The 11,511-nt window shown below is 33.8% G+C and overlaps 1 pseudogene; it reads right to left on the bottom strand.

The window, feature by feature from the left end:
• Positions 1-1,641: 1,641 nt before the first annotated feature.
• Positions 1,642-1,759, bottom strand: LOC125067556 (annotated as a pseudogene).
• Positions 1,760-11,511: the final 9,752 nt, after the last annotated feature.

Below are 11,511 nucleotides of genomic sequence, written 5' to 3' on the forward strand. Positions count from 1 at the left end.
AAAATTTGAATCGTAGCGCAATTTAATTCCAAGGTATATATATATATGTATACCTCCACAGTTAATATATTTTTGCGATACAAGTCATATCTTGCCAAGCAATATTTATATACCTACATACATATATATGAAAGAATATCATTTTCTAAAATTTGAAATAGCTGTTGAATGTTTTTTTTATATTTGTATTTATTTCAATAAAAGTATTATAAGGAAACACACCTACCACATTTAAAAAAGACGTTGAAAATACGAACATCAAAAATTGGGTACGTCGAAAAGGCAATTCGTTCGTTACACAAATATAACTTCGATTCCAAGTTACAGTGTCAAACAATAGATATTTACTTATAATCGCTATAAAAAATAACATACTTGTCTGTGTTTCATAAATTCAAATCATTTGTAAAAATACATTGGTAAAGAATACATATTATTCGACACAAGATTATATAGATGATAAAAAAGCGTGGAGTTAATACTTGTGGACTTCCAGGCAGGATATATTACATAGATGTATTTAATTGACATGACTGTTTTTAAATGTTGAAAAAGAGTAACTATTGAGTTTCTTACCGGTTTTTCTCGGTAGAATCTACATTCCAAGCCTGTGGTAGCTTCACTTAATATAGTTTGTTAAATGATAATTCAAAAGTGCTTGTAAAAGGCTACTTGAATAAAGAATATTTTAATTTTGATTTACTTATTATTGATATATATTTGCAAATAGAAATAAAACCTTGATCACTTTTGTAATGTCCCAAATCAAAGGTTGTCTTAAGGAAATCGATCAAGGTCGCCTTTTGCGATGCACATATTTTTTTGGATTATTTTTTACTTATTTAAAGCGTTGTGCAATAAAAACATTAATAACTTTATATTTTCTTATAGTTTATGTACGAACAGAAAGATATATCTTACCCTTAAGAAGAAGAATAAAAGATGGCTTAGTTTATTGGGATCGATGTTTATAAAATTGTTTAATTTAATAGATGGATAATTGTTAAATGTTTACAAAGGAATTTGTTGAGCGCTCGAGCCTGTTTTGATTGAGTAAAATTTTAACGTAACTAACATGCTTTGAATTTAAGTCACCTTTTGAATAGATTTTATTAATAAATCATTTTATTCGTCAAATTGCACAATTATTTATATATATATATTTATTATTTGTTTTAATATTTTGCAGATAAATGTCATTTATTGTGATTCATAATTAGGATTATATTTTTAGATTTGATGCTAGGTGGTCTGCACACTGCCACCAACCTAGAAACTAAAGTGATGTCTCTTGTGTCGGACCTGTAGTTATCTAGACGGACCTGTAGCAATCTAGAAAGCCTACCACCAAGTCACTATGTAGTTGCCAGTGGATTTATAAAATAAAGTGTGTTGTATAAACCTTACAACTTTGCAATTGCAAAAAAGTGACCACGTACATACATATATAAACCTACTTACATACTACGTACATATAAGGCATTTATGCTCACCTGCACATACTAATCTTGAGAGTAGTTTTACAATCTGATAAAGTATTATTGCTATAATATATGTATTTTTCATCTGTATTTCTAACCTCATATAATTTTGTACGGTTAGCAGAGTAAAGATACTTAAGTTACAATCTCAAAGCAAGGGAGAAGTTTTAAACTGTCACGCTGAAGATTAATGATAACTTATTTGACCATTTTTCAAATATTAAGCTCAAAAGAACGGATACTACACTTTGATCTTAGTCAAAAGGCCGAGTAGCGATTGCTATTTGAGCCCAGTGGTTAGAACGCGTGCATCTTAACCGATGATTTCGGGTTCAAACCCAGGCAGGCACCACTGAATTTTCATGTGCTTAATTTGTGTTTATAATTCATCTCGTGCTCGGCGGTGAAGGAAAACATCGTAAGGAAACCTGCATGTGTCTAATTTCAACGAAATTCTGCCACATGTGTATTCCGCCAACCCGCATTGGAACAGCGTGGTGGAATATGCTCCAAACCTTCTCCTCAAAGCGAGAGGAGGCCTTTAGCCCAGCAGTGGGAAAATTTACAGGCTGCTAATGCTAAAAAAATTGACCATTTGTTCCATTTTTCACTCTCTTAATTTCTTTGGTCCATCTATTCTATTTCTTAAATTAAAAAAAAAGTGGTTTTATATTAAGATTAAGGCGACTGCAATAAATACGAAAAGCTATACAAAAATCCACCAAGAGATAAATACAATGTAAATTCGAAACGGCACCTCATAAAACGCTCATGTAATATTTGGAATAGTCAATTGACCTTTAATGTAATATTCGAATCGAATATATTATATAAAGTAGCTATAAAACTTAAGTCGATATATTTAGTTGCTGGCTGTAAATTCTGTTCAGATCTTACATAAATATTAATACATGAACAGCAACAAGAAATTTATCTAGGTTTTGAAAGACTTTTTAGGGCTCCTTAGCCAAATGGCAATAAACGGAACCCTTATAGATTCATCAAGTCTGCCTGTCTGTTCGTCGTATGTCACAGCCATTTTTTTCCGAAACTATAAGAACTATACTGTTGAAACTTTGTAAGTAGATGTATTATGCCGCATTAAGATTTTCACACAACATAATTTTTTTTTTCATCAATGCGTGTTTAATTTATGGATAGGTCTTCAAAAATGATGAGGTTTCTAATATCATTTTTTTCTAAACTGCATAGTTTGCGCGAGAGACACTTCCAAATTAGTCGCTTGGCCTCTTTTTTTTTAATGATATATTACTTTTTCAATATATTTATATATCTCATAACAGGTTTATATAAAAATATACGTTATATATACAGATAACTGTTTCTATCATCTGAGTTGGGTCACAAAACAAATTATTTAAACGAAACGGTTCAATCGATTTTTTCCAATGATTTTTATAATATGATGGTAATTTAAATTTAATAACCATTACTTGGTGGTAGGGCTTTGTAGAAGTACATTTAGATCACCATCTACTCATTACATATTCTAACGAAAAATAGTAGTACTCAGTTTGGTTGTGTTCCGGTTTGTAGGGAGAATGAGTGTTGTCCCTGAGGTTGATGGCGTATTGTTAGTTGTTAATATACTTTAATATACACCACAAACATAAAATACAGAAATCTTAGAACTAAACACAAAAAAAAAAAATACAAAAAAAAATTGATGTATTGTACAAAGGGCAGATTTAATTATGCCTTATTAGCCGTCTCTTCCAGACGACCCATTCTGTGAGAGAATTTTTAAAAACATCTGGGTAGGCGGTGCAGCCATAAACTTACATAGAAATATTTACGCACTAATACTTATACTTAATATAAGTTACGTATTGGTGTTTCAAGGAATGGTCAAATTATTTCACGGCTTCTATGTCTACCAGCCAGGAGACCATCATATGGCCATCATGCTTCCCATAGACGTAGGTCTACTTAATGTAATAGTGGTATTACATTAATAATAAAAATCATTACAAAAAAAATATTTTCTTATTTTTTCATCAAAAGAATTAATAAGTAATTAATGCTTCCTTATCTGATATCATATAAAATTACATCAAACGATCTCTTTATAATACGAATTCTCTTTATAGTACATGACCCCTATAAAGATAACCATTTCATCAAGAATAATCGTTTATTAAATTAATAAACCAATCTCAACCCTTACCCACGCTATAAAGGAACCCACGTAAATAAAAGTATAATGTAATTTATGACATAATTCCAATACCACACCCATGCGAAACGCGATAAAATTGTGCTTTGTTCAAAAACGTCCGTAGTTAACGGACTTGTTCTCGGCGTATCATCGTATCTGGCTGCTCGCCAGGAAAGGGTTCCCCTCGCGTGCTTTATGACGCACAGTTAAAGCGCTTTAAAATGTTTGTATCACTGACACACTGAGATGTATCTAGCTGTTATATGGTTTCCTAATAGCTTACATCTAAGCATGAATATTTTCCTCCTGTGTGCTGTTATTTAAATTTGTACATTAATTATTCGAGTGACTTCAGTGGCTTTGAAATCTGAATATGGTCGATGAAATGTTATCGGGTTGTTTTCTGTAGATAATTTATTGGTAGCACTCCCACGAAAATTAAACAATATTATTACGTTTCAATGTTATACATTGGGTATGTACCGGCAACACAGCTCTACTACCAAGTAAAATAAATTATTTAGTAAAATAAATGGAATGGAAAATAAGTCTTTTAATTTAATATTAAATAGTAGTTGTCGCCCGCGACTTCGCTCGCGTTTTAGGGATTTGTTTTAATGTGTATGGCAAAAAAGTAGCCATTTCCTTCCTCGGAGTTCAAGTTTGCTTCATACCAAATTTCATCAAATTCGGTTCATTGGTTTGGTAGTGAAAGAGCGACAGACAGACTGACAGACAGAGCTAATTTTACATTTATATTATTAGCATAGAAGTATAGATGATTAAGTTCCGTGAGTAAAACAGGTGACGAATTCCTTATTTTCTCAACCTCAAAGTAATGTTCTCAATTAGTATATTAAAAAACAATTAAGCGTTAGACTTTTACCCTTGTGTTTAACGGTCATCCTTTGTTAGCTACAGGCACAGCGGACAAAGGATAGAGTTTCAAAGGTTGGTGGAACATTGGTAATGTAAGGAACGATAGTGATTACTTACCATTAGGTGGCTATCTGTCAGACCTACCTATCATAGGCTTATTCTATAAACAATACTTTTTACATCTGTATAACAAGTAATGTTTACTATTAATTGGGATTAATATAAATACATGGCATAAAACTCATTTTAATGGCAAATGTGAAATAATTAGCTTTTTCACCTAAAGTCACATAATTATGAAAATCTCACAACAACCTTGAAATTACAAAATTTATAAATAAACGAGATAATAATTTTAACAATCACTTAAGCTGTCGAGAATAATAATAGTAAAAAACTACTAAATAATTAAACAATTTTTTTATCGAATACGTCATTAATTATTAAAAGTTTTTTAGTAGGATTAATTAAACAATTATTCATCTCTTTCTATCACTATTCATTTGACGTTCGAAATAAGAAGACATAATTGTTTAACTAATCATTCTCTACGTTTATAGGTTAAGCCGTTATTCGTTAATGTTTTAAGGGAGCAAATTTTTGTTCAACAAAAACAACGATGAGTTTGGTCGGCTTAATTAAGGAAAGTGGCTATTTCAATTCAATGAAGTTCGTGAAGTACACGTCGAATTTCAAAATGCCGGTTTTTCTAGATTGACTCAACAAAAACTGACCCATTTTGAAATCGGCGAAACGTTTTTATTTAAAAAGATAAACTATAAAAGTTCAATCCCAAATTAATTGAACGGCATATTACATAGTGTAATATGCCATTATATACAAAAAAATTCTATACGCATAAGTACATAAATCCCTTTGAATAATGTATATAGTCATGCCACTGGTAGGTTAAGGTTACATCTCGTTTTAAGGACTACGAACTTGTGTTAGGTGGTTAATGTTTATTTCCCAAAATACTCCAATGCGGGATACACGTGTGTAAAATTTTCTACTGATAGAAACCGGTAAACTGTGCCGATGTTTTTCTTAATCACCGAGCATGATTTGAATTATGGACACAAATTAAGCAAGTTCATAATACTTTTTTTTAGAAGTCCACATAGATCAGGTCCGTCATGGAGATAATTGAGGGTTATGTCAGACTCCTACTGACTAAAATCACCACGTTATTTCTTCTCTTCATAAATTACGAAGTTTTGTCTTTCGATCGCGACCCCGTAGGAAACCGATTGTTCCAGGTATTTATATGTGCACTTTTCTAAGATTACATGCCAAAAATACTCGGAACACTGTTAAACATCGAAGCCCTTGTTTTCCAGGCAACGGATGCGCGGCATCCGTTACCAGAAGCTCTTACTTATGAGAGCAGATAGTTAGCGTCAATTTACCACCTATTATTTTCGTACCCTGTTCTCTTTTCCCGCTGCGTGAACTTCCAGAAAGTCGGTCTCCCTTTCTCGTTCTGCTACTTTCTTCTGCTTGACAACGGTCTAAGAGAAGGTGTGCATTGCCAGCCAAGACTTTTCCCTGTCAACCATGGATTACGTCACAAGTATTGGTCACAACCACGGGTGGTAATGACATCCATGGTTATGACCAATACTTACCATGCTTCTCCCATGTGGGGCACTCCTGCGAGATGTGCAACGTTGAATCCTCGTTGGCACCGTTGAGACGTCGCGGTCAGCTCTCATCCGGCAATTTTCCACAGGTACCTCCCAAAAAAGCCATACCCATGCGTTCCAGTAGTTAACTTAAGCTCAACTATACAAGTATAAAAATAATTATGAAATAATATCGTTATTTATACAAAAAAAAAACTATAACCCGTGTGTCTATACAGAAAATATGAAACGACCTATTTGTAAAATTCATTGAAAATATAGTGCAGCTTGTAGGGTCAGCTTCCGTAAATAAGGGTTAGGAGGGACGGGAAGATATTTTATCAACGAAGAGTGCTGGATTAAACATTAGCATACTAGACTTCATAAACAAATATATTAAGTTATGTAAAACATAAAATAGGATAGAAAATTATTATTGTTCTATATTAATGAAGGATTTCCAAGTAACGTGGTAATCTAGAAATCTATTTTCAATTTTTTAAACTCTAATTTAGTATTTTCAATTCTATGTCCGTCCCGATTAAATAAATGTATAATTATACTTGGTGATAGGGTTTTCTGCAAGTCCGTCTGGGGGTGTGTACGACCCACTCATCAGATATTCTAACCCCAAACGCAATACCTACTCAGCAATGTTGCGTTCCGGTTCGAAAGGTGAGTCAGCCAGTGTCATAAGTATACCAGGATCAGGGGACGTAATATCTTAGCTCCTGAGGTTTGTGGCGCATTCATGTGATATATAAGGAATGGATAATATTCCTTACAGCACCAAAGTGTGATTTATGCCATTACCATCAGATATAGTGAGTTTATTGATTTGTTCATTAGTACTTATTCCACGGAAAAACATATAATATAATAGCAAAGTATTTAGGTGATTTTCTTAGAGATATTGTGTTTGTAATGGTTGGCTCGGGTTGCAATTTATCAAAAAAAGGTTCCCATTCCCAACACTCAATTGGTCTAATAGATTTCACTGAAATTCAATGTGGTATAATATTGGTACATTGTAGTACAGGTATCATAAGTTTTTTAATTCACTTCTCACTAAAACAACTGAACGGATTGCGAATAATTTTGTCGAAATACATAGCTTCAGTATAATTAAAACTTAGTTCAAATTTTAATCAGAGTCTGTATCTGAATATTTCTATGCAAGGGTGTGTACGCGCCAACGTATATGTCTAAAATTATGACATCATGCATACTAAACATTAGTACTGACATTTAATGCGTCATAACGGTACGATAACCGTTTCAAATTTAGTATATAAATCGGTTTTAACGATGGTATATTATACGCCTGTAATATACAAATATATTTATTAAACAGTAATAGGTGAGTATTGAAAAAAGCCATTAATTTTGTTAATATTTATTATAAAAAGGAAATTCATATTTTGTTCCAAAACGTTCGATATATTACCTATTCGTATATTAAACCGATGACAGCAAAGACGAGTTGGGAATACTGGTGTACAGGGCACAACTGCCTAGGAAATTCTTGACTACAACCTGAAAATGACGATCCATAGAGATGAGCCGATAATAAAAAGACTAACCGAACTATCGTCCAGACCGGCCGTCCAAAAATCCAGAACTCTAAGAACTCAAATAACACCCAACTCGTAAAAATTAAGTTTGGTAAAAAAAATCAATAGAATAATATTCGGCTCCAATCTTTACTTCCAATTCCTGCCAAAACTATGCCAGCAAACTCTCTTCTATTATCAATTCTATATTATGCGGATGCAAGCTATCTTAATCTGACTGAGGACCAACGCAATAACTTTGAGTGACTTCAAAATATTGCTATCCAGTTCTCCGAAAATATGACCATGGCTCCGAATATCATTCAAGACTCGAGTGGATTTCTATACGTCTTCACCGGAACGTAACAAAAGGCAACCTTTTGTTACGTTCCCCTTTTCTTGGGGACCTTGCTTATTGCAAATCTTCACGGATGGCACAAAATGCCAGTGCATTAAACCTTTCTTAATAAATCTATTACTGTAAAGGTTATAAATGATTACTTAAATTTAATATTTGGACGATTTAAATTAATTTCCTTGTATTATAATATTTTAGTAGTCCAAAATATTTATTAAGCGTAGCATTTTACTATCATATAGTATATAAGAGTAATATGGTACGCTTAATGATATATAAGGGATAATTATATATATATTAAGTAATAGTGTGTATATATTTGTATGTAAGTTTATGGGAGGACCACATAACCAGATTACGTTTTTAAAAATCTCTCTCAGATTGCTTTGGCTGAAAAAGAATTAGCGCTCGAACACACATAAAAAAATCGTATCTCATAATCGGAAAAGAACATTTATTCTCAATTTAAAATTAAGGCGTGTTTCCTTAGATTAAATCTTAAATTTTCATCTTTAAATGATGATAAATGATATATAAAGAGGTGAAATTTATTCGTGTGCATGTAGGAGGAACTAATAATCCAATTCTAAAAAAAGATCTTTACTTGTAGGAAGCTTTATTATTTCTGAGTGTTATAAGGTATAAATTATATTTATATCATTGCATTCTATAATAATAAATTGCATCCGAGCAAAGCCATGGCAGGTTGCCAGTATTTTATGTTTAAATACCTATTTAATATATATACATATATATCTCTGTTTTATGCACGACATGATTACTTATTATCATTTGAATAAATGACTGATTAATGTTATTATTTTTTACACAAAATTAATATTTAAAATAAATTATTTTCGAAACGATGGAATCCACGTTGCGCACTTGTATTTCGTCTCTGGCCTTATTATAATCAATTTTCAAGATTTGAAGTTGATTTATTGAATTTTTAACTATATCGAAAACTCTCACATAGTCGCAATATTCTCTTAGACTACTTTTACTTATCAGTAAGCACACACACACATCAGCCCGCATTCGTCCACTGCTGGACATAGGCCTCCCCAAATGCACGCCACTGTGGTCTTTCTTCGGCAACTCGCATCCAGCTCCTGCCAGCCGTCTTGCGCAAATCGTCACTCCACCGTGCCTGAGGACGTCCTACACTACGTTTGCCGAGACGCGGTCTCCACTCTAGAACACGTTTTCCCCAACGGTTATCGGTTCTACGACAAATATGGCCAGCCCACTGCCACTTCAGCTTACTAATCCGGTGGGCTATGTCGATGACCTTGGTTCTCTGACGGATCACCTCATTTCTGATGCGATCCCTCAGAGATACTCCAAGCATAGCCCTTTCCATAGCACGCTGAGCGACTTTAACCCGGTGGACCAGCTTTGTCGTGAGTGTCCACGTTTCGGCTCCGTATGTCATGACGGGTAGGACGCACTGGTTGAAGACTTTCGTCTTAAGGCACTGTGGGATCGACGATGTGAAGATTCGTCGTAACTTCCCAAATGCTGCCCAACCTAGCTGAATTCTTCTATTCAACTCATCCTCAAAGTTGTTTCTACCTAATCGCAATGTCTGCCCGAGGTAGACATATTTTTGAACAACTTCGAGGACGGTGCCGTGTATCGCAATCGGTTCCGGTAGAACATGTTCATTGAACATGACCTTGGTTTTATCCAAGTTCATCCGTAGGCCGATGCGCATAGAAGAATCAGCCAGCTCATTCAGCATCTGTTGTAGGTCCTGCAGCGTTTCTGCCATGATTACGATGTCGTCTGCGAATCTCAAGTGAGAGATGTACTCGCCATTGATGTTGATGCCACGCCCTTTCCAGTTCAGCGTCTTGAACATGTCCTCCATTGCATTAGTGAACAATTTGGGGGAAATAACGTCCCCTTGTCTCACTCCTCGATGCAATGGTATGGGATTCGTTTGCCGACTCTGTACTTGGACGGACATGTTGGCGGCCTTGTAGAGACATCTCATCACTTGGATGTATCGCCAATCAACTTGGCAACGCTGCAGGGACTCCAGAACAGCCCAGATTTCAACCGAGTCAAAGGCCTTCTCATAGTCCACGAATGCAAGACACAGGGGCCGATTATACTCATGGGACTTCTGTATAATCTGCCGCACTGTATGGATGTGGTCTATGGTGCCGTATCCGCTCCGAAATCCGGCCTGTTCCGGGGGTTGGAATTCGTCGAATCTTCGTGCAAGACGGTTCGTGATCACTCTTGAAAACAGCTTATAGATGTGGCAACAGCTTATAGATGTGGCTGTGGTTGTGGTTATCAGTAAGGTAATATTATAATTAAAACAGTTTATATTATTGTATAACCTGTACTAATTACAGTAGTACCTATATATGTAATCGAGAAAAAAAATTGTGAACCCATTGTTGGCAGCGCTTTGGCAAACATAAGAATTGGCTTCCTTTTTGCCGAGTCTTTCAACAGAGGTTGTATGTACATTGTATATATATATATATTACTATATTATATACTATTACTCCTAATAGAGGTATAAAAAATGGAATTTTAAGCAAACCAAATTTAAACTTACTACAAAAAGTATTATAGTATATGTTAAATATTATCTTTAGTTAAGATTTCTATATCCTTACGTTTAAGCATGATGCAAATGCTTGAACTTCGCTTTGCTTCGGGTGTAATGTTACATACAGCTAATTAAGCTTTTCTGAGGAAAAGTTAAGCATTTATACCTTTGATAACTACCCACTTAAACACGCCACGGAAAAGGCTTTTGCAGACACTGAAGTACGTTTACGGATATGATAAAAATTTACTAAAATTAAATTTTAACTGTGTTTTTTTTTTTCAGTACGTACACTATTTATTTATCTCTGTCAAAGATTTAAAAATAGAACGCGAAGTATTTAGGTTTCATTTGTTCATTTTGTTTTTAATTTAAATAACGAACAGTGAATTTCTATTCATCATTCTCGATGCTTTGATAGTTGTCCTTTGTGATGCAATTAATTATAATCCTCTATGATATGTACTATATTATGATAGATAGAATTTAATTTAAAAAAAATGTCAATGAACATAATAATAATAATAGGTACTCCTTTGATGAGGTTTTAAAATTTGTTTTGTTTTTTTCGTACATGTTGGTGGACGGCAAAATATATGTGCATTGAATAGGCAAAAGCCACGCTTTTGTTTTTAGTTTACTAACTCTACAAGTTACTATCTTAGAACGAGATTAAAATATCAAACCTGTAATAGGATACTAAATCGTTTTGTTTCACTGATTCGTATTTATGGTATTGTATAGTTGAAATGAAACCAATAAATGAATACTAAATAAAATAAATAAAAGCTTACAATTTTGTCAATAATATAAATAAAATATTATGTTTGCTGCGAGTAAAGTACACACATTTACCAAGTATAC

This window comes from Vanessa atalanta, chromosome 11, assembly GCF_905147765.1.
Source record: "Vanessa atalanta chromosome 11, ilVanAtal1.2, whole genome shotgun sequence".
Lineage (NCBI taxonomy): Eukaryota > Metazoa > Arthropoda > Insecta > Lepidoptera > Nymphalidae > Vanessa > Vanessa atalanta.